The following is a 21,243-nucleotide window of genomic DNA, read 5'->3' as shown; positions in this document are numbered from 1 at the left end:
TATGTCAGCACAGCAGCCATCTTACAGTCTTACATTTTCTGCAGATAGGGAAAGCTTTTGGCAGGCCTCTGTTCTGTGTCCCCACTAAGCTTCTTGCTGTTATTGCAGCATCATGAGCATCCAAAGAGGCATTATAAGGGCTGGTAAATAGGTTTTCTTGCTATTATGATATTGCAATTCTGTGTGTCTGACTGTCCACAGTACACTGATACAGGTGTGCACTGTGCACATTGCTGCTACTGCAGTACCTTGCACAATACCCCTCTATTGTTCTCTTTTGATATTGTTATATTGCAGTTCTCTGCGTCCAGTGACTGTCCAATGCGGTGACTTTAGCTGGTGGACATAGATATGCACATTGCTAGTGATGGTACTGTACCTCGAACAATACACATCATCTTGGGCTTGATTCACTAAGACAAATAGCATGCCTTATCAGAGATAACATGCCTTATCAAAGTTAACACGTTTGTACCGTCCGATCTCTCTTTTGACTGCGGATATCAAAATACTAGCAAAAATACTCGCTAATAGACTCAACACAGTTATTCTATCACTGATACACCCCGACCAAACAGGCTTTATGCCTGGGAAAAACACTGCTATGAATATCCGTCGATTAATGATAAACATCCAAGCTAGACACATCAATATGGGGAAAAGAGTGGTAGCTTCACTCGATATGGCAAAAGCCTTCGACACTGTCGAGTGGCCATATCTCAATGCGGTCCTTGCCAGGTTCGGCTTTGGAGACACTTTTTGCAAGTGGGTTCAAATTCTCTACCACCACCCCAAGGCAAGGGTATGTACGAATGGATGGATCTCCGAGTCCTTTTCTCTGGGCAGGGGTACTAGACAGGGCTGCCCGCTCTCTCCCTTACTATATGCTTTGGCAGTGGAGCCCCTTGCCTGCCGCATAAGAGCACATCCCTCAATACACGGCTTCTGTACACCGCATACAGAAGAGAAAATTAGCCTCTATGCGGATGACACCATTCTTTATTTAGCAGACTCTGCCGAATCGTTACACAACGCCCTAGACACTATTACAGAATCAGGGTATTATTCGGGACTTCTACTGAATAAGGCCAAGTCAGTACTCCTACACTTAGATTCCCCACCAGCTACATCTCAGCTGTTGGACCTCCCGCTGCTCGCCGTTCAGTCCTTCAAATACTTTGGTGTTCAGATCCACTCAGACCCTAGGGTATATCTACAAGCCGAGGTTTATCCACTCATACCATATGTACAGGCAAAGTGCAGGGCCTGGTCCAAATTATACCTAACGGTCGTCGGCCGCGTTAATTTGGTCAAAATGATACTCTTACCGAAGAGGTTATATGTTCTACACCATTCGCCGGTATACATTCCCATGTCCTTTTTCAAACGGCTTAGAACTATAATAATTTCTTTTATTTGGAATTACAAACGGGCCAAAATTAAATACACTATACTTATAAACCCTAATGGTCAGGGTGGCCTGGCGCTGACCTCTTTGCAACACTATTACCTAGCTTCCCAACTGCAACACATCTCATCATGGTTCTCTACTGGGAACCTCTACAACCCTGAAGCACTGGGATATAGCTCTGATTTGTTTAAAGACTGTGTCGCACATGATCTCCTAAGAGAGGAGATACCTGCTAGTAAGATGCCCAACACAATTCTTACGCAGGCATTAATGATCTGGCGCCGTGCCGGAGGTCTATACAAATCTTCTAGCTTTGACGCTCACACGCCCCTTTGGCATAACCAACACCTGAAGGAATTTACCTCTGTGCCGGACCCTCACCTATGGGCTAAAATGGGTATAACCTACCTAGGCCAAATAATAGAACACGGGAAACTTATCCCCTTCGTTAAACTGGTGGACCAGTGCCCTGCACTTTCACCTTACTATTTCCGTTATCTGCAACTGAGGCACGCTTTTTACAGTCAGTTTAAGCACGACCCCGTACATATTGTGCCAGACTCAGTACTAAACACAATAGCAGATGGCCCCCAAAAACACTTAATAGGAACTCTATATAAAGAAATGATAGAGCGCCCTGCCTACGACAGAACTTTAGGCTCTAAAGAAAAGTGGGAGGCCACAGGTATGACTCTAGATATGGAGGACTGGGTGGATGCTCTGGAAGCAGTTAAAAGAGTATCTCTCAATGTTAAAGACCGGGCCACCCAACTTTATATACTCCATCAGGCCTACTTGACCCCTAGTAGAATGATAAAATACAACCCCTTAGCAACAAACGTCTGCCCAAAATGCGGGTACAGTGCACCTACATTTTACCACCTTATTTGGGAATGCCCCCCGGTGGCAGATTTTTGGACTCAAATTGTAAATTTCCTACATGACCGTATGGGCTGCCCAACTACCCTCAACCCCCTTTTATGCATCCTGGGTATAATTGATGAGGAAGAAATGAGAGCATGTACCAAAATGTTAATGAGAGAGACGCTATTTGCCGCTCGACAAGAAATTGCTTTGCACTGGCTGTCACCTAACCCCCCCCCCCGGTTCTCTTGCTGGATTCAACGTCTAGATAAAGGCCTTCCCTTTAAAAAGTTAGTTTATATACATAGAAACAGAACAGAGCAATTCCACCTAATCTGGGATGTCTGGAAAGATAGAAAATGAGCTTCAAATACGAGACTTTTATACAAGCCTAAGAATACATTATATAAGCTCATGTGTACCCTGTCTTTTTATTCTCAACTGTTGGTATATACATGCACCTAGACAGTGCGATGTGGTACAGTATGAGCAATGGTTTACTTCCCTTTGAATGTTCCATCTCTTACATTATCTAATATATGAGATTACTCTTTAAATGAGAGCTCCTCTTGAGCAATGTGTGCTACTCCTTATAACACAATCTGTTTTATATGTAACTGCATAGACCCAATCTTTACCATATTTGTACCCCCATACAAATACTGCTTTTCAAATGTAACCTTTGGTTTCACTGTACGATATGTATCCTTTTGTTTTGTCTGAATAAACTTTTTTCCGGTAAAAAAAAAAAAAAAAAGTTAACACGTTTTATCAGAGTAGCATCGTGAGCGCTACAAACTTATGGCAATGACGAGAGTTCCACTCGTCCTGCCCTGAGCCCCTTCGGGCTTGTAGTGCTCGCTATGCTACTCTGATAAGGTATGTTAACTTTGATAAGGCGTGTTAACTTTGATAAGGAGTGCTATTTGTCTTAGTGAATTAAGCCCCATAAGTATTATTTTTGTTCTTTTTTGATATTGTTATTTGCAATCCTCTGTGTCCAGTGCACACGTTAGCTAGCGGTTGCAAATCAGTCTGCTAGTGGTCATAGTAGTGCACCAACTACATAACCCAATAATCTTTTACCACCACTACTGGCATCATCTAGTATCTGACCACTACTGCCCCCTGTATTGGTCCTGTATTGTAAGTGAGTGTTGCAGATAGCATTACATAAACCCTATCAGTCACCCGACCAGTGACATTCACTTTGCAAAAAAACCCCACCTGAGTAAAACACTACTGGTATCATCTGAAATCCGAGAGTCACACCAGACAAGCACTCCTGTCAGCTCTGAACTCACAGGTCGATCAGTGACTGACCCCGCACTTACTGGAGATTGGAAAAGTGGTGTGACAAAGGAAGCAATCTGTTTGCAGCATTGAATTTGGGCAAGTTAATACATGACAAGACAAGACAAATAAGACAAAACAAGACAAATAACATTTATATTGCGCTTTTCTCCTTGCAGACTCAAAGCGCCAGAGCAGAGCAGCAGCCACTAGGGCGCGCTCTATTGGCAGAAGCAGTGTAAGGGAGACTTGCCAAAGGTCTCCTACTGAATTAGTTCTGGCTTACTGAACAGGCAGAGCCGAGATTCGAACCCTGGTCTCCTGTGTCAGAGGCAGAGCCCTTAACCATTACACCTTCAGCCAACTGCATATAAATACATGTGCCCTGCATGGCACATGTTCTCAATCTTATTGTCCAACGCTTTATCTCTAAGTACCCAGGCTTTCAGGACGTCCTCAGGCAGACCAGGAAGGTGTGTGCCCATTTAAGATGTTCATACACAGTCACGGTGCACCCTGCTCATATTCAGCAGTGAAAGAACATATCAGTGAGATGCTTGACTTGCGACAGCCCGACTCGCTGGAATTCCACGCTCTTGATGTTTGAACACCTGCTCCAACAAGAACAAGCCATCAATGAGTATCTGTATGACCTGGGTGCTAGGACGGTCTCTGCAGAGCTGAGTTACTGGATGCTCATGCACAATGCCTGCAGACTCGTGCATCCTTTTGAGGAGGTGACAAACCTGGTCAGCTGCAGTGAAAGCACCATCAGCGACTTCATACCATATGCATTCTTCCTGGAGCATGCCTTGCAAAGAGTGCTGGATCAGGCCATAGATCAGCATGACCTGGAAGAGTTGTAGTTTCCATCACCATCACCAGAAAGAGCCTTGTTGTCACCTGCTGTACCTGCGGCAACGCAGAGAGAGGAGACTGAAGAAGAAGAGTCAGAGGAGGAAGGTGGCTTTGTGGAGGTGGAAGACTACAACTACAGCAGCATGTGTCCCGGGGGCCCTGTTGTTACCTTTCGGGGACCCTGGGTATTGCATGTGGCTTGGGGGAGGAGGAGACCTTCAATGACATCAGTGAGGACTAGGAATGGGAAATGGCTACCTCGGCATCCAACCTTGTCCAAATGTGGTCTTTCATGCTGTCCTGCCTGCTGAAGGACCCCTGTATAAAAAGTCTAAAGGAGAAGGACCTGTACTGGGTGGCAACACTACTAGACCCTCAGTATAAGCACAAAGAGGTGAAAATGTTACCAACTTACCAGAAGTCAGAAAGGGTGCAGCAGTTGCAAAACAAGCGAAGTATGCTGCACACTGTATTTAAGAGTGATGTTACAGCAGGACAGGAATCTAACAGCAGAAGAGGTGCCAGTAATCCTCCTCCCACGGCCAAGCCGGCAAGGAAAGGCCGCTTTACTGATATGTTTGTGATGTCGGACATGCAGAGGTTTTTTTTTAGTCCAATGCATTGCCACAACCATTCAGGATCCACCCTCAGAGAATGCCTCGACCGACATGTAGCTGACTACCTGGCGTTAACTGCTGATATCGACACTCTGAGGAGCGATGAACCCCTGGACTACTGGGTGAGCAGGCTTGACCTGTGGCCAGAGCTGTCCCAATTTGTCATCAAACTTTTGGCTTGCCCCGCCTCAAGTTTCTTGTCAGAAAGGATCTTCAGCGCAGCAGGAGGGATTGTCACTGACAAGAGAAGTCGCCTAGGTCAGGAAAGTGTTGATTAATGATGCATAGATCCCAGAGGGTTACTGCACGCAGGTAGACTTGTGACTCAGTCCTCACACAGCTGTCTTTCATCTCTGCATGCCACATGTGTAGCTGTCCTTCTCTGCCACCACCAATTTTCAGGCCGCTGTTACAAAATGTAATTTTTTAAGCAAGCGTGCATGGCAAATCTGTCTGGCCTCTTGTGCTGCAACAAAAAAAGGCATGTACATGTCAATTCCCCTTTGTGATCATTACCTTGTCGTGTTGAAGGTGCTTGTGTAGCACTACCATGTAAACCTGTACCATGTGCAGAGCCAAGTCACCGCATCTTTAGTCAGTGTCACCAGGGCTGCAACAATCATTTTTTTTTTAAGAAAATCAAATAATTGTTTGTATTTATAATGTACTGTATATACCATGACATCGTTCTGGCCTTTGCTACAGTGGCTGCAAAGAAACATTTTTTTTTTCAAAATAAAATAACTTTTTGTATGTGTAAAACTGCACCATCATGTGTAGAGCCAAGTCACCATATCTTGTCAGTGTCACTGACCAGGGATGCAACAAACATTTATTTTCTTTAAAAAAGTATATATTTTGTGTGTAACATATATGTGCCATGACAGTCTGGCCTCTGCTACAGTGGCTTCAAAAATATATATTTTTTTCTCAAATTACATTTGTATGTAAACCTGCACATACATGTGCAAAGCCAAGTCACCACATGTCTTGTCAGTGTCACTCACCAGGCATGCAACAAACATTTTTTTGTAAAAGGTTACATTTTGTTTGTAAAATGTATATGCAGTGACAATGTTCTGGCCTCTGCTTCAGTGGCTGCAGCAACCTATTTTTTTCTAAATAAAATAAATATTTGGATGTGCAAACCTGCACCATCATGCGTAGAGCCAAGTCACTGCTAGAGATGGCTCGAATCTCAGATTTTGGGTCCACTTCTGCAAAAGTCTGCAGACCGGTGAACCGCAATAGACTTCAATGGGCAGGCGATCTTTAAAAACTAAAAACATGGTTTCTGGTCACAAAAGTGTTGGAAAAGATGTTTCAAGGGCGCTAACACCTGGTGGGGGGGGGGGGGGGGGCATGGCGGAGTGGGATACACGCCAAAGGTCCCTGGGAAAATTACGGATTTGACGCAGAGCAGGGTTATAATCCCTAAAGGGCAGAAAACCCATTGCATTGCTAAATTGGAGGCATAAAGTGCTTAAAAACATCTTGCGTGTGTATACATGGGTCAGGTAGTGTAAGTAGTGTATTGCTTCATGCAGAAAGACCACACTCACTGTTTAACGCACCGCCACACAGGGATGGATCTAGGGGGGGGGGGGGGGGGCAGGCGGGTCTCTTGCCCCAGGCACAGTTTGTTGAATTCTTGAAAAGTCAGCAAAATTTGGATGGAGAAATAAACACTTGGCAGTTGGCAGCATTGATAGGCAGGCGAGTGAGCGTGACGCGTCGGCGCGCCTGGCTTATGTGTTGCTGGTAATGACAAGTGAGACGCGTCATTACCAGCAGGGAGATCTCTAGCTCCTCTGTCGCATTCCCCTGTTCTATTTCCCCCCCCCCCGTTTATAGCAATCCCCCCCCTTCTTCCTCTCCGAGGGTGGCGATTTACTGACCACCCACTTTGTTGCAATCCCCTCTTCTTCCCCTCCAAGGGTGGAAATTTACTGATCCCCTTTTGTTGCAATTCCCCCTTTCGTCCACCTCCAAGGGTGGCAATTTACTAAACCCCCCAGTGTGGCGACCCCCCCTGCAGCCATCCCCTGTTCTGTGCAATAATACATACCGAGCCTTCGATCCTGAGGATGGATGTCACACAACCTCTGCGCTGCAGCTCCATCTTCCCTGCCGAGGACACAGACACTCTGCTTGAACGGTGACGTCACTATGCTGCGTTTCTGTGTCCCGACAGAGAAGAAGGAGCTGAAGAGCTTGTGTGACATCCGCAGGATCGAAGGCTCGGTATGTATAGTTACACCGGGCAGGGGATGGCTCCAGTGGGGGGGGGGGGGTCACCACATGGGGCAGTTCAGTAAATTGACACCCTCAAACAGTAGGGATAAGAGCATAGGTGCCAAAACCTGACCTTGCCCCAGGCGTAACTTGGTCTAGATCCGTCCCTGCCGCCACAAAGGGTTGTCATTAGTTGACACTCCCAGGACATACACTGTCAGTCCTCTCGGTGGCAATGTTTATATAGTGATGGCCGTGCTCGTGCACACGTTGGAGAGAGTGCAGGTCATGAAGAACCCGGAAGGAGGAAGTGTTTGTACTCATGTGATGCCAGATTGGAGCGCAACGTGGGAGACGCCGAGGGACGGATCGAATAAGACGTCACAGAGGTAAGATTGACCCCCCCCCCCCCCCGCCCAGCCTGCACAGCTGATTGTAATTAGGAGGGTGAAAATCAAGATAGCAACTATCCGGGTTTCACCCGAAGCCGAAGTTGAGCATCCCTGTCTCAATCAATATTGTAGTAAATATTAGAGATGGCCCGAACATCGGTAAACCGCAAACTTTATGTGAGTTCAACCCACCCCCTATACTACATCATTAGGCTCAACTTTGACCCTCTATATCACAGTCAGCAGACACAGGGCAGCCAATCAGGTTACACTTCCTCCTGGATAGGGATGCGCACCGTGTTCCGCGGAATAATTTTTCCGCGATTTCGGCCGGAATTTGGTGGTTCCGTTCCGTTGCCTTAGCGCTATAGCGGAAATTCCGCGGGAAAGATGTGTAATTCCGGCGGAATGCGGAATTTTGTAAGCTAATCACAAGGAAGCCCCTAAAAGAAGTTTATAGTGAAAACAACAGGATTTCTTCATGAAAATAGGAATTTCTGCACCAGAGGCTTACAAAAACCACCCAAATGGATTTCTGCATGAAAATTGGAATTATTTCAGCACCAATTACAGTGTTAACAAAAAACAATCAATCCTATGTTAGCAACCAGCTCCCTAGCTATCTCACCTATCCCAACCATTTTGTATAGTTCCCATAGCTTACGCGACACCTCCTGCAGTGCAAAAACAACCACCATGGGACCACCGTCAGGTCCCATAACTTACGCACCAACTTCTACAGCACCAAAATGACCACCATGGAACCACCGCCAGGTCCCATAGCTTACACGACACCTCCTGCGGCGCCAAAATGACCGCCATGGAACCACCACCAGGTCCCATAGCTTACGCGACACCTCCTGCGGCTCCAAAATGACCGCCATGGAACCACCGCCAGGTCCCATAGCTTACTACAAAGAAGAAAAAGAACTAGAACCCCCTAATATTCAATAATTATTAGCTAAGAGTCGTGGCTAATATATGGCTAAAGACACCTGGATCAGTGAAAAAATCTTTATTCAAAACCAGCTCAAAAAGATAAAACCAATTAAAAACAGGCAGCCAGACCTGGTACACAGGCCCCTAAATAACAAAAATACATGAATGAGTCAAATGTGCAATATATCATAAAATAGGTCAATGATTCTCCAGGGTAACCTTGTGATAAATATTGTAACAGTGTCCAAAAATTATGTATAAAAAAGTATAAACTAGAGACATCTGTTTTACAAATCCATATCCCAGGAGAAGTATATGATAATATACAAACATATAAAATCTCCTATACAATTTCCCTGCTCAACACAAAGTGCTAGTGCTAATCTTCTAGTGCTAAACTGGATAATAAGATATCATGGAAGGGTCCACAATACTGTAGTGAAAAATATATAAATATCTAGATACAAAACATCAATAAAAATCCATAATAGGTTATCAAAAAACACAGTGAGGAGGGAGGGGGGGGGGGGGGTATAGAAAGACCCAAAGGGGACATCAAATGAAATACCTAGTGAAAGAAATATACAAACTGCTGAAATATAAGTGAAAAGTAAAAAAGTTTAGACCCAGCAAGTACCAAGATGAGATGAGTAATGAAGCGAGTGAAAGAAGATGGCAGCAATCCGCATGCCAAAAAGATTCAAAAGTGTAATAAAGATGGCAGAGAACAAGCACGAGACTCACTCAATGAATAAGTAAATGGACACGGGAATGGCTGCACAGCACTACCCACGCTGCCCCACTAGTTCCGCCGAAGCTGCCAAGGGACAATTTGAAAACGGAAGCTGGCGCTCTGCACGGCTGGTGATAAGGTTATCTGTTTTATTGACCTGGGGAAGCGGGCTGTGTCCCGTGAAACGCGTTGTCTACAGTAAAATCGTTTTTATTATAATAAAGACTCCTTTTTCCACCCAGTGAGTCTTCTTTGGAGGTAAGGAGACCTCTTTTATTTATTATAGTTTTAATTTTTTTGTTTTACACCTATGCATCTCTGATAAAAAATACATATCTTGGGTGCCTCCACCAACGTGCTTTTCTGTGCACATTTGTAATACCAGTCACTGCATACCTGTTTATGTTCACTGCACCTGTGTGACAGCAGCGCGCAGTGTTATATACCAGTCACTGCATACCTGTTCAGTGTACCTGTGTGTGTGACAGCTGTACATTTCTAATACCAGTCACTGCATACCTGTTCATGTTCACTGCACCTGCATGACAGCAGCACGCAGTGTTATATATACCAGTCACTACATACCTGTACACGGTACCTGTGTGTGTGACAGCTGCACATTTGTAATACCAGTCACTGCATACCTGTTCATGTTTACTGCACCTGCGTGACAGCAGCACACAGTGTTATATACCAGTCACTGCACCTGTTCACGGTACCTGTGTGCGTGACAGCTGCACATTGTATTACCAGTCACTGAATACCTTTCACTGCATCTGTGACTGCACATTGTATTGTACCTGGGAGTCAGTGCATACCTTTCACTTGAATGGATGGCAGATTTGCCCTCCATAACAGATTCCCGTTAAAGGCAAGTGGTGTCATCTCTGGCACACAGCGTTGGGTGAAGGGTCCATCTGACCACAGATGCCTGGTCTGCAAAGCACGGTCAGGGCAGGTACATTACTTATACAGCACACTGTGTCCTTCCTTGGATGTGTGGTGGTAGCCGTTTCTCAGGCTTCCACTCCAGACCGGAATCAAACCCTGATTCCCCGGCCATTATGGTGCAGAAAGTACCAAAGAGAGTTGACCACACAGTTAAATGGATGGCAGACTTGCCCTCCATAACAGATTCCCTTTAAAGGATTTAAAGTGTACTCATCATTATACAGGGCCTCGAAAGAGTCCTCCATTGTTATTTTTCGTCTCTACCTCCCCGAGTCGGGACTTGCGTGCCGTGCCTGCTGCCTTCCTTGGATGTGTGGTGGTAGCAGTTTCTCAGGCTCCCACTCCGGATCGGAATCGAACCCTGAGTCCTGTGCGCTTTCTTTAACAATGGTAGAGAAAGAACCATCGACAGTCTGAGCAGCGATGGACTACTGGGTGCGCAGGCTTGACCTGTGGCCAGAGCTGTCACAATTTGCCATCCAAGTTCTGGCTTGCCCTGCCTCAAGCGTCCTAGAAAGGACCTTCAGAGCAGCTGGAGGCATTGTCAGTGAGAAGAGAAGTCGCCTAGGCCAAAAAAAAGTGTTCAGTACCTCACCTTTATTAAAACAAATGAGGCATGGATCCTGGAGGGCTACTGCCTGCCCGAAGACTAAGTCAGTCCCCACACAGCATCTCTGCCTGCAAGCCGCTTGACTGCCTTCTCTGCCACCACCAACAGGTGGATTCCTGAACAAAAAGAATAATAATTTGCCTGGTGCGTGTACATGCCTGCCTAATTTTTCTGGATGCACTGGGGCTGCAACAACAAAACAAAAGGCATGTACATGTGTCAATTCCCCTTTCGTGATTGTTACTTTGCCGCAGTGAAGGGACTTACATATCACAATAAATTATTGACCGCCGGCTATATGAGTGTGTCGGGGGGGGGGGGGGGGGGGGCACACCCACGATAATAAGGTCATTGCTTCATTGTGGACAGACCAAATTCGATCAGCTAGACAGCCACTGTTATTTTATCATTGAGCTACCACAGCCCGTCGACCATATGGACTTGAAAACTGCCATGGCGTGCACTCTCGCCATGGTGCGCACCAGTCCAGCAAGGCCATCACTACACAAACAGCTGTTTGTGGTGCGTTACAAAGTGAGTTTGGTGTGTCAGTGTGAAGCAGTAGACTGATTACACTACCTGATAGATGTATACACATGCAAGATGTTTTAAAGCACTTTATGCCTCCAATTTAGCATTGCAATGTGATTTCTGCTGTGCGTCAAATCCAGATTTTTCCCCGAGACTTTTGGCGTGTATCCCACTCCGCCATGCAAAACTCCAGGTGTTAGACCCCTTGAAACATCTTTTCAATCAGTTTTGTGGCCAGCATAAATGTTTGTAGTTTTCAAAGTTTGAAGTCTATTGCGGTTCGCAAAGTTCTCGCGAACCCGAACTTTCGCGGAAGTTCGCGCTCAAGGTTCGCGAACCTAAAATCGGAGCCATCTATAGTAAATATATCCCATATGGAAACAAAACGTTTACGAATAAAAAAAGGCCTCTATGGATGAATAGAAAGGTTAGAGATAAAATGAAGTGGAAAAAGAATGCCTATATACTCCTAAAACAGGGGGGGGGGGGGGGGGGGGTTTGAGGCTGCATTAAGCAATTATAAGGAGTGCAATAAAAGTTGTAAAAAAGAAATTAGGCTGGCAAAGATGGAAGCTGAAAATCAAATCGCTAGGGAAACCAAATCTAACCCAAAGAAATTTTACAAGCACATAAACTTTACAAAAAAAAGAAAGGTTGACTGTATTGGACTCCTAAAACATGAGGGTGGGAACTCAATGGTGGATGACCAAGGTATAGCAGAGTTATTAAATGCTTTCTTTGCTTCTGTCTTCACAGGGGAAACGTCACTGTTGCAAATTACAGATGCAGAGGAGTCTCAATCTTCCAATTGTAATATTAAATACTTAATGCAGGAAGAAGTGAAGACAAGACTAAATAAATTAAAAATTGACAAGGCACCTGGCATACATCCTCTGGTCCTAAGGGGATTAAGTTCCATTATCGATAAACCCCCATTATCTTATCTTTTGTGACCCTCTTTCAACTGGCAGAGTTCTGGTAGATTGGCGTACAGCCCACGTTTTCCCATTATTTAAGAATGGCAAAAACTGAGATCTGGGAAATTATAGACCAGTAAGCTTAAAGAGGTACTGTAAGGGTCTACAGTGCTCACCACCTGTGTGTAGCTAATGTCCACATTATAGGGGAAAACCTGGCTTTTATTACCATTTGTATTGTATTTATTTAGATTTTCCCCCTTTAATGTTGAAGCCACGCCCACCAGATCCTCAGCTCCGCGGCAGCATATTAACCATTTACCGCCATCCTAACGTATTAAAACGTCATGCTTACCGCTATTAACAGCAACATGACGTTTTAATACGTCGCGCATTCCCGCCGCTGCTACCGCCGTGTGTCCGCCGCTACCGCCGCCATTACCGTCGGGATCCCGTGCTGGGCGATTGGGGAAGAGGACTGAACAGTCCTCTACCCAATCGCAGTGCCTGGAGTGAATGGACGTGACCGCGAACAGCGGCTACGTCCATTCACATAAACAGGAAATGTAACAGTTTAATAAAGTGTGTAAAAAAAAAAAAAAAAAAAAAGTGAACACGTCCTATGAGTGTTCACCAGCGCCATCTTGCGGCCAAAAAGTATATTACACTTACAAAATACATACATTTTCAAGTATATACACATCATTAATAAAATTACACTTCCAACCCTCCCCCCAAAAAAAAACACTTGTAAAAAAAAAAATCAGCTTAAAAAAAAAAAAAAATAGTTGCCTTAGGGACTCAGCTTTTTTTATTCTATATTTTATGGGGGAAAATTAATTTTAATTTATTACATAGGGGCTTGTAATTATGGCCAGAACAAACAGAAAAATAACCACTTATATTTCAAAATAATATACTGTCGCCATACATTGTGGTAGGGACATAATCTAAACGGTTTAATTATCGGGACCACTGGGCAAATACAACGTGTTTGTTTTATCCACAGGAGAATGTTTAATTTTAAAACTATAAAGGCTGAACACTGAGAAATAATGATTTTTTTTCTTTTTTTTCAGTTTTTCTCATTAAAATGCATTTAGAATAAAAAAAATTCTTAGCAAAATGTACTATCCACAGAAAGCCTAATTGGTGGCGAAAAAAACGAGGTATAGATCATTTTCTTGTGATAAGTAGTAATAAAGTTATTAGGGAATAAAAGGGAGGAGCGCTGACAACTGAAAATTGCTCTGGTCCGTTAGGATAAAAACCCTTGGGGGTGAACTGGTTAATTACCCCTAGCCAGATTGCCTCATGGGTAGTGACGTATGGAGCTGCCATAAGAAGCTCTTGCCGAGTAGGGGGAAGGAAAAAAAAGCAGAGGAAGAACGGATCCCTGCACAGCTCAGAATGCTCGCTGTCTGTGTGATCAGCTGAGCTGATTACTATCTCTACTACATGACAGCAGGGCCGGATTACCGACCAGGCAACAAAAGCAGTTGCTTGGGGCCCCCATTCAGAGTCAGCACATAAACCAGCCCTCGCAATACTGTCAGCGGTGGCTGGATGGTATAATGGTTAAAGGGACTCTGAGCAGTGCAGTAACTATGGAAAGATGCATATCATTTTAAAGCTCTCTTTCTCCTCTTTCCAGTGATATATAAACTGCCACCATATGCCTTTTAGTTTTCGCTATTTTTGCGATCGAAATCGCGGCCACAGCAATTTTGATAGCGAAAACTAAAAGGTGTAGGGTGGCAGTTTATCTATCATTGGAAAGAGGAGAAAGAGAGCTTCAAAATGATATGCATCTTTCCATAGTTACACAGGACGACTTTTCTCCAAAGTCGGCAGCTCGATTCAGCACAATGCAATGACATATAAGGAACCCAGGGGGATAGAATTACAAACATCATGCTGGTAGGTGTGAGGATGTAATTAATTAGTTGTGGGTATGCTTAAAGGCATACCCACAGGCACTGCTCGGAGTCCCTTTAACCACCCTGGCGTTCTGATTAAATCGCCAGGGTGGCTGCGGGAGGGTTTTTTTTAAATAAAAAAAAAACTATTTCATGCAGCCAACTGAAAGTTGGCTGCATGAAAGCCCACTAGAGGGCGCTCCGGAGGCGATCTTCCGATCGCCTCCGGCGCCCAGAATAAACAAGGAAGGCCGCAATGAGCGGCCTTCCTTGTTTTGCTTATATCGTCGCCATAGCGACGAGCGGAGTGACGTCATCGACGTCAGCCGACGTCCTGACGTCAGCCGCCTCCGATCCAGCCCTTAGCGCTGGCCGGAACTTTTTGTTCCGGCTACGCTGGGCTCAGGCGGCTGGGGGGACCCTCTTTCGCCGCTGCTCGCGGCGGATCGCCGCAGAGCGGCGGCGATCAGGCAGCACACGCGGCTGGCAAAGTGCCGGCTGCGTGTGCTGCTTTTTATTTGACAAAAATCGGCCCAGCAGGGCCTGAGCGGCAGCCTCTGGCGGTGTTGGACGAGCTGAGCTCGTCCAGACCGCTCAGCAGGTTAAGGGCTCTGCTTCTGACACAGGAGACAAGGGTTTGAATCTCGGCTCTGCCTGTTCAGTAAGGCAGCACCTATTCAGTAGGAGACCTTAGGCAAGTCTCTCTAACACTGCTATTGCCTATAGGGCGCGTCCTAGTGGCTGCAGCTCTGGTGCTTTGAGTCAGGCAGGAGAAAAGCGCGATATAAATGTTATTTGTCTTGTTTTGTCAAATGATGCCGTGCGCTGCTGATTGTCTTCTGAGCCAGCTCCTGCTACTGTGCGCTCTGCCACTGCCCACTCTGCCACTGCCCACTCCTCCCTCCCTTCCCACAGAGAACCACAGCTGCAGCAAGAATGATAGCAGCAGATGGCAAACGTTCACTCAACTATCCATCATCCAAGCGATAGAGATCCCGTCATCTGAAACCCATCTGTCTCTTCTACAGTGCAGCCGCTCGCTCTGAACTTCCTGATTCTCAGATCAGACAGGAAGTAGGACGTAGTAATAGTAGTAGTAACAGAGCGGCAGCACTCTAGAGGAGACAGATGGGCTCCCGATGACGGGACCTCTATTGCTTGGATCGCAATAGTTGAATGTGAGTCATCTGGTGCTGTCATTCTCCCCCGCTGCAGCTGCCTTCTCTGCTGGACTATCGTATTCACTGGGATAGAGGCTGCATGGTGGCTGTCTAGTTTGGGAGGAAATCGGTTGTTCAGTGGTGGGGGTGGTTATGTAATTCTGTCTGGGGAACGGCTTCCGGTTTGGCGGTGTCCAGAGCTTTCTGCGATTGCCAGGCTGGAGATGCAGGGGGAAAGTGCTGCTGCTGTGATATCTGCCGCCCTCTTCACAGGGGTGCCCCAGCCTCTGAGTGCAAATGTCCCAGCCATTCATCTCTCACTCTGCATTTTGCCGCTGCTATTCCCTGCATTGTGCATCCACAGAGGAAAGCGGGCTGTTGCCCATAGCAACCAGTAGCTCGACTGTCCCGGTGTGTGCGGCATGTTGCTGTGCAGCTGCATCTTCTTATTCTATTATGACATGATGGGGGGCCCAAATCAGTTACTTTGCTTAGGGCCCCATTTTGCCTTAATCCGGCTCTGCATGACAGGCAGACTTGCCCAGACGCTCTCCCTTCCCCCTTACTGCTAATTTATGAGCATGTCCTCCGTTCCAGCACAGTTGGATGTCTTTGTCCACTCTCTCCTCCTGAAGCCTGCAGCAGCGTCTGTCTCCCTCCTGCTTGCAGAGTTCAGTGTATACTTCTGTATATTGTGTGTATAATGTGTCGTTTCTCCTCTGCTCTCTAGCTGTCATCAGCTGCCTGGTGTATTGTACTAAATGCAGCTATAAAGCATGTCATTTGAGGAACTCTGCAGCCAAGCAGATTAGGAGAGTACACCAGGCTGCTCTGATGACAGCAAGTGAGGAGAAACGCAGGGTATGCAGGAGTATACACTGCACTTTGCAAATAGGACAGGAACAGATGCTGCAGGAGGGGGAGTGCAATTGCAATTAGCATTGGGCAAGTAGGAGGGATGCACAATGGCTGTTAGCTGTACTTTATACAAGGAAGGGGGGGGTGGGGGGGGGTTTAAACTGTGACCACATACATATAGGGGGATGGATCTCTAGAGCACAGGAATAGTTAAAGAGAACCCGAGATGGAGTCATATGGTGTACTTTGGTCTTCCTCTAGCCCCATGAGGTGTGGGGGGGTCCCTCTTCAGCCCCTCCATTCACTTGTAATAGCTTCTGGTAGTGTGACCACTCGTGGGGTTCTGCGCATGCGCGTCATGGTGCACCTGCATCCTCTGTCATGCTCCTGCAGCCGGAAACCTGTGCCTGCGCAGTAAGGCTGCACAGAATGTTCCTGCGCACAGGAGCCTGTTGTGGGGGGCAGGCGGCCATGCCGCGCATGCGCTCTACCCCACAACTGCCAGATTACCAGGAGCTATTGCAAGTGAACGCAGAGGACGGCAAGGGACCCCCATATCTCATGGGGTGGAGGAAGACCTAGGAAAGTATAAACACACCATATGACTCCATCCTAGTTACTTTAAAAGGAAGCATCCAAGTACATTAAAAAAAGGAGATCTACTTACCTTGGGCTTCCTCTAGCCCCTGGCAACAGTCCTGTGCCCTCGCCATATCTCTGGTGGCTCCTGGTCCCCTCCGGTGCAGGACCCCTATAGATGCTCAGCAGGCCGTCCTCTACTGCGCCTGCGCGAGCACCGCTGTCAATCACGCACATGTGGTCCAGAGTGTTCTACGCAGGCACAGAACTATTGCGCTTGCACATAACACTCCAGACCACTTGTGCATGATTGACAGCGGTGCTCACACAGGTGCAGTAAAGGATGACCTGCTGAGGTCTGTATCTGCACCGGAGGGGACCAGCACGGCCGTATCTCTTAAGAGGCACCCGTGGGCCGGTGCCATGGGCGGCCCCTGGGGGGGGGGCGGCCACCTATTGGCTATATATTTTTTATTTTTATTTTTTTATTTTTTTTATACCTCTCAGTTTTTTTTTTTTTCTTGTATGTGTGGCCTGTGGGGGGGGGGGGGGGGGGGGAGGTGTATGAGCAGCGGAGAGCAGGCACACACTCATCAGGGGAACTCTCTCCCCCCTCCAGAATTCAGCAAAGTGGCAGCGCCCGGCTGGGAACTTGCTACTTCCTAGCATCCGCTCCTCCCCCCCATCCACTATCCTCTTCCGTCTCCTTATGCACTTCCCCTTTCAAGCTCCCGCCACCTGCCGACTTTGAACTTGGGGGCCGGGAGCTAATAATTGGCAAGCAGCAGCCACTTCTTTGATAGTCAGGAGGACTCTAGCTAGTGGGAGACTGAAGCAGCTGCAAGCGGTGACTTGGTGAGTCAGTTTAGTGTTACTGTGTGCTTGCCAGCTGCAGCAGCCCCTAGCAGTCTTGTCCTCCTATTCAATCTGCCCTGTGCCGCGCTGTCATCAGACAGATGACAGTCACAGCTGTGTGGCATAGGGTTGCTAGGCAACAGCAGGAAGCAGATTTCTGCTTCATCGGAAGTAGCCTTCTGCAGCGTTGCCTGAGAACAACCATGTGAGCTGTGGCTGGACTGAACGGGACAGGAAACCCTTTATCTCACTCAGGAAGCAGTGACCCGTGTCTGTAATGCAGAGTCCAGGCATCCACATGATGACAGCTGGATCCTTGTCCTGTGCCTGGAATAAAACAGGTATGGAGGGGGAAGGGGCTTTGAAAGGAGCACAAGATCATCAGCCAGTCACACACATCACATCAAATAGCTGCCCCGTGACCAGATGTGTTTTCAATATCGCAGTGTCCTCAGTCTAACTCCCCCTCACATAAATCCTATGTAAAGTGAGGGGTGTAGATTGAGGACACTGCAGTACTGAGAACACACATCTGGTCAGCCCAGCCCGTTAGACTGTTCTGATCAAATCTGCTGACATTATTGCTCGTAGTTCCGGTCAAATCTGCTGACATGATTGCTCGTAGTTCTGATCAAATCTGCTGACATTATTGTTCGTATTTCTGGTCAAATCTGCTGAAATGATTGCTCGTAGTTCCGGTCAAATCTGCTGACATGATTGCTCGTAGTACCGGTCAAATCTGCTGACATGATTGCTCGTAGTTCTGGTCAAATCTGCCGACATGATTGCTCGTATTTCTGATCAAATCTGCTGACATGATTGCACGTATTTCTGACCAAATCTGCTGACATGATTGCTCGTAGTTCTGGTCAAATCTGCCGACATGATTGCTCGTATTTCTGATCAAATCTGCTGACATTATTGCACGTATTTCTGATCAAATCTGCTGACATGATTGCTCGTATTTCTGATCTAATCTGCTGACATTATTGCTCGTATTTCTGATCAAATCTGCTGACATTATTGCACGTATTTCTGATCAAATCTGCTGACATTATTGCTCGTATTTCTGATCAAATCTGCTGACATTATTGCACGTATTTCTGATAAAATCTGCTGACATTATTGCTCGTATTTCTGATCAAATCTGCTGACATTATTGCACGTATTTCTGATCAAATCTGCTGACATGATTGCTCGTATTTCTGATCAAATCTGCTGACATTATTGCTCGTATTTCTGATCAAATCTGCTGACATTATTGCACGTATTTCTGATCAAATCTGCTGACATTATTGCTCGTATTTCTGATCAAATCTGCTGACATTATTGCACGTATTTCTGATCAAATCTGCTGACATTATTGCACGTATTTCTGATCAAATCTGCTGACATTATTGCTCGTATTTCTGATCAAATCTGCTGACATTATTGCACGTATTTCTGATAAAATCTGCTGACATTATTGCTCGTATTTCTGATCAAATCTGCTGACATTATTGCACGTATTTCTGATCAAATCTGCTGACATGATTGCTCGTATTTCTGATCAAATCTGCTGACATTATTGCACGTATTTCTGATCAAATCTGCTGACATTATTGCTCGTATTTCTGATCAAATCTGCTGACATTATTGCACGTATTTCTGATCAAATCTGCTGACATTATTGCACGTATTTCTGATCAAATCTGCTGACATTATTGCTCGTATTTCTGATCAAATCTGCTGACATTATTGCACGTATTTCTGATAAAATCTGCTGACATTATTGCTCGTATTTCTGATCAAATCTGCTGACATTATTGCACGTATTTCTGATCAAATCTGCTGACATGATTGCTCGTATTTCTGATCAAATCTGCTGACATTATTGCACGTATTTCTGATCAAATCTGCTGACATTATTGCTCGTATTTCTGATCAAATCTGCTGACATTATTGCACGTAGTTCTGATCAAATCTGCTGACATTATAGCACGTATTTCTGATCAAATCTGCCGACATGATTGCTCGTAGTTCTGGTCAAATCTGCCGACATGATTGCATGTATTTTCTGGTCAAATCTGCCACGATGGAATATATGTTCTGGGCAAATCTGCCACGATTGAATATATGTTCTGGGCAAATCTGCCACGATTGAATATATGTTCTGGGCAAATCTGCCACGATTGAATATATGTTCTGGGCAATCTGCTCACATTACGTGTATTTTCTTGAGAAAACCTGCAAAATTATGTGAATTTTCTGGGCAAAGGGTGACCTAAACTTGGGCCCACTGTCTTTGCGTTGCACTTTTAAAGCGAACTCGAGGTGAGAATAATATTGAGGCTGCCATATTTATCTCCTTTTAAGCAATACCAGTTGCCTGGCTGCCGTGCTGGTCCTCTGCCTCTAATTCTTTCAACCATAGACCCTGAACAAGCATGCAGCAGGTCGGGGGTTTCTTACAATATTGTCAGAACTGATAAGATTAGCTGCATGCTTGTTTCTGGTGTAATTCAGTTCACTACTGCAGTCAAATAGATCAGCAGGGCTGCCAGGCAACTAGTATTGTTTAAAAGGAAATAAATATGGCAGCCTCCATATCACTCTCACCTCAGGTTCACGTTAAATTACAGTTAGCTCCACCCTCATCCGGTCATGGACACACCCATTTTTTTATAGCCACAAAAATTAATCCAGCACCTGCATAGCACCCCTCCCAAAAAACCTGGAGCCGCCACTAACTGTACTTATACTAATTATTTATATAGCGCCAACATATTACGCATCGCTGTACAGAGTATGTATTGTCTTGTCACTAACTGTCCCACAGTGGGGCTCACAATCTAATCCCTACCATAGTCATGTGTGTATGTAAGTATCGTAGTCTAGGGCCAATTTTTAGGGGAAGCCAATTAACTTATCTGTATCGTATGTTGTTGGGATGTGGGAGGAAATCAGAGTGTCTTAAGGAAACCCACACAGACACAGGGAGAACATACAAACTCCTTGCAGATAGTGCCCTGGCTGGGATTCGAACCAGGAACCCAGCGCTGCAAGGCGAGAGCGATAACCACTACACCGCCGTGCTGCCATACTGCTGTACTATATTGTACTGCCATCTTCAGCAGTACTTCACAGAGTATGTAGTCATGTCACTGACTATCCTCTGAGGAGCTTACAATCTAATCCTACCATAGTCTAATGCCCTACCATATTATTATGTAGTTATATAGCACTGACATCTTCTGCAGCACTTTGCAGAGAACAGTCATGTTACTGACTTTTCTCAGGGGAGCTCACAATCTAATACCTACCACTACTTTGTGCGAGAGAACACTGGCTAATGTGTGTGTGTGTGTGTGTGTGGGGGGGGGGGACATTTCCTACTTGATTTTTTTAGGGTCACTTTACTCATACCCAGGGAGAAAACATGGCCCCACCGACTTTGGCTTACTAGAAAATTTTAATTGGCCACACCCACTGGGTTATGGACACGCCCACTGTATCATGTGACCACGCCTATTTTTCGCCAC

General features: G+C 45.8%; 1 protein-coding gene across 1 annotated transcript in view; it reads right to left on the bottom strand.

Annotated features, from left to right (window-relative positions):
* LOC137509098 (semaphorin-6B-like) overlaps positions 1-21,243 on the bottom strand; it is a 729,870-nt gene that overhangs the window by 375,077 nt on the left and 333,550 nt on the right. The window lies entirely within an intron of this gene.

The sequence above is a fragment of the Hyperolius riggenbachi genome, chromosome 1 (assembly GCF_040937935.1).
Source record: "Hyperolius riggenbachi isolate aHypRig1 chromosome 1, aHypRig1.pri, whole genome shotgun sequence".
In the NCBI taxonomy this organism is placed as follows: domain Eukaryota; kingdom Metazoa; phylum Chordata; class Amphibia; order Anura; family Hyperoliidae; genus Hyperolius; species Hyperolius riggenbachi.
Note: the sequence above shows the minus strand (reverse complement) of the source record. Positions and strands in the feature narration are given on the sequence as shown.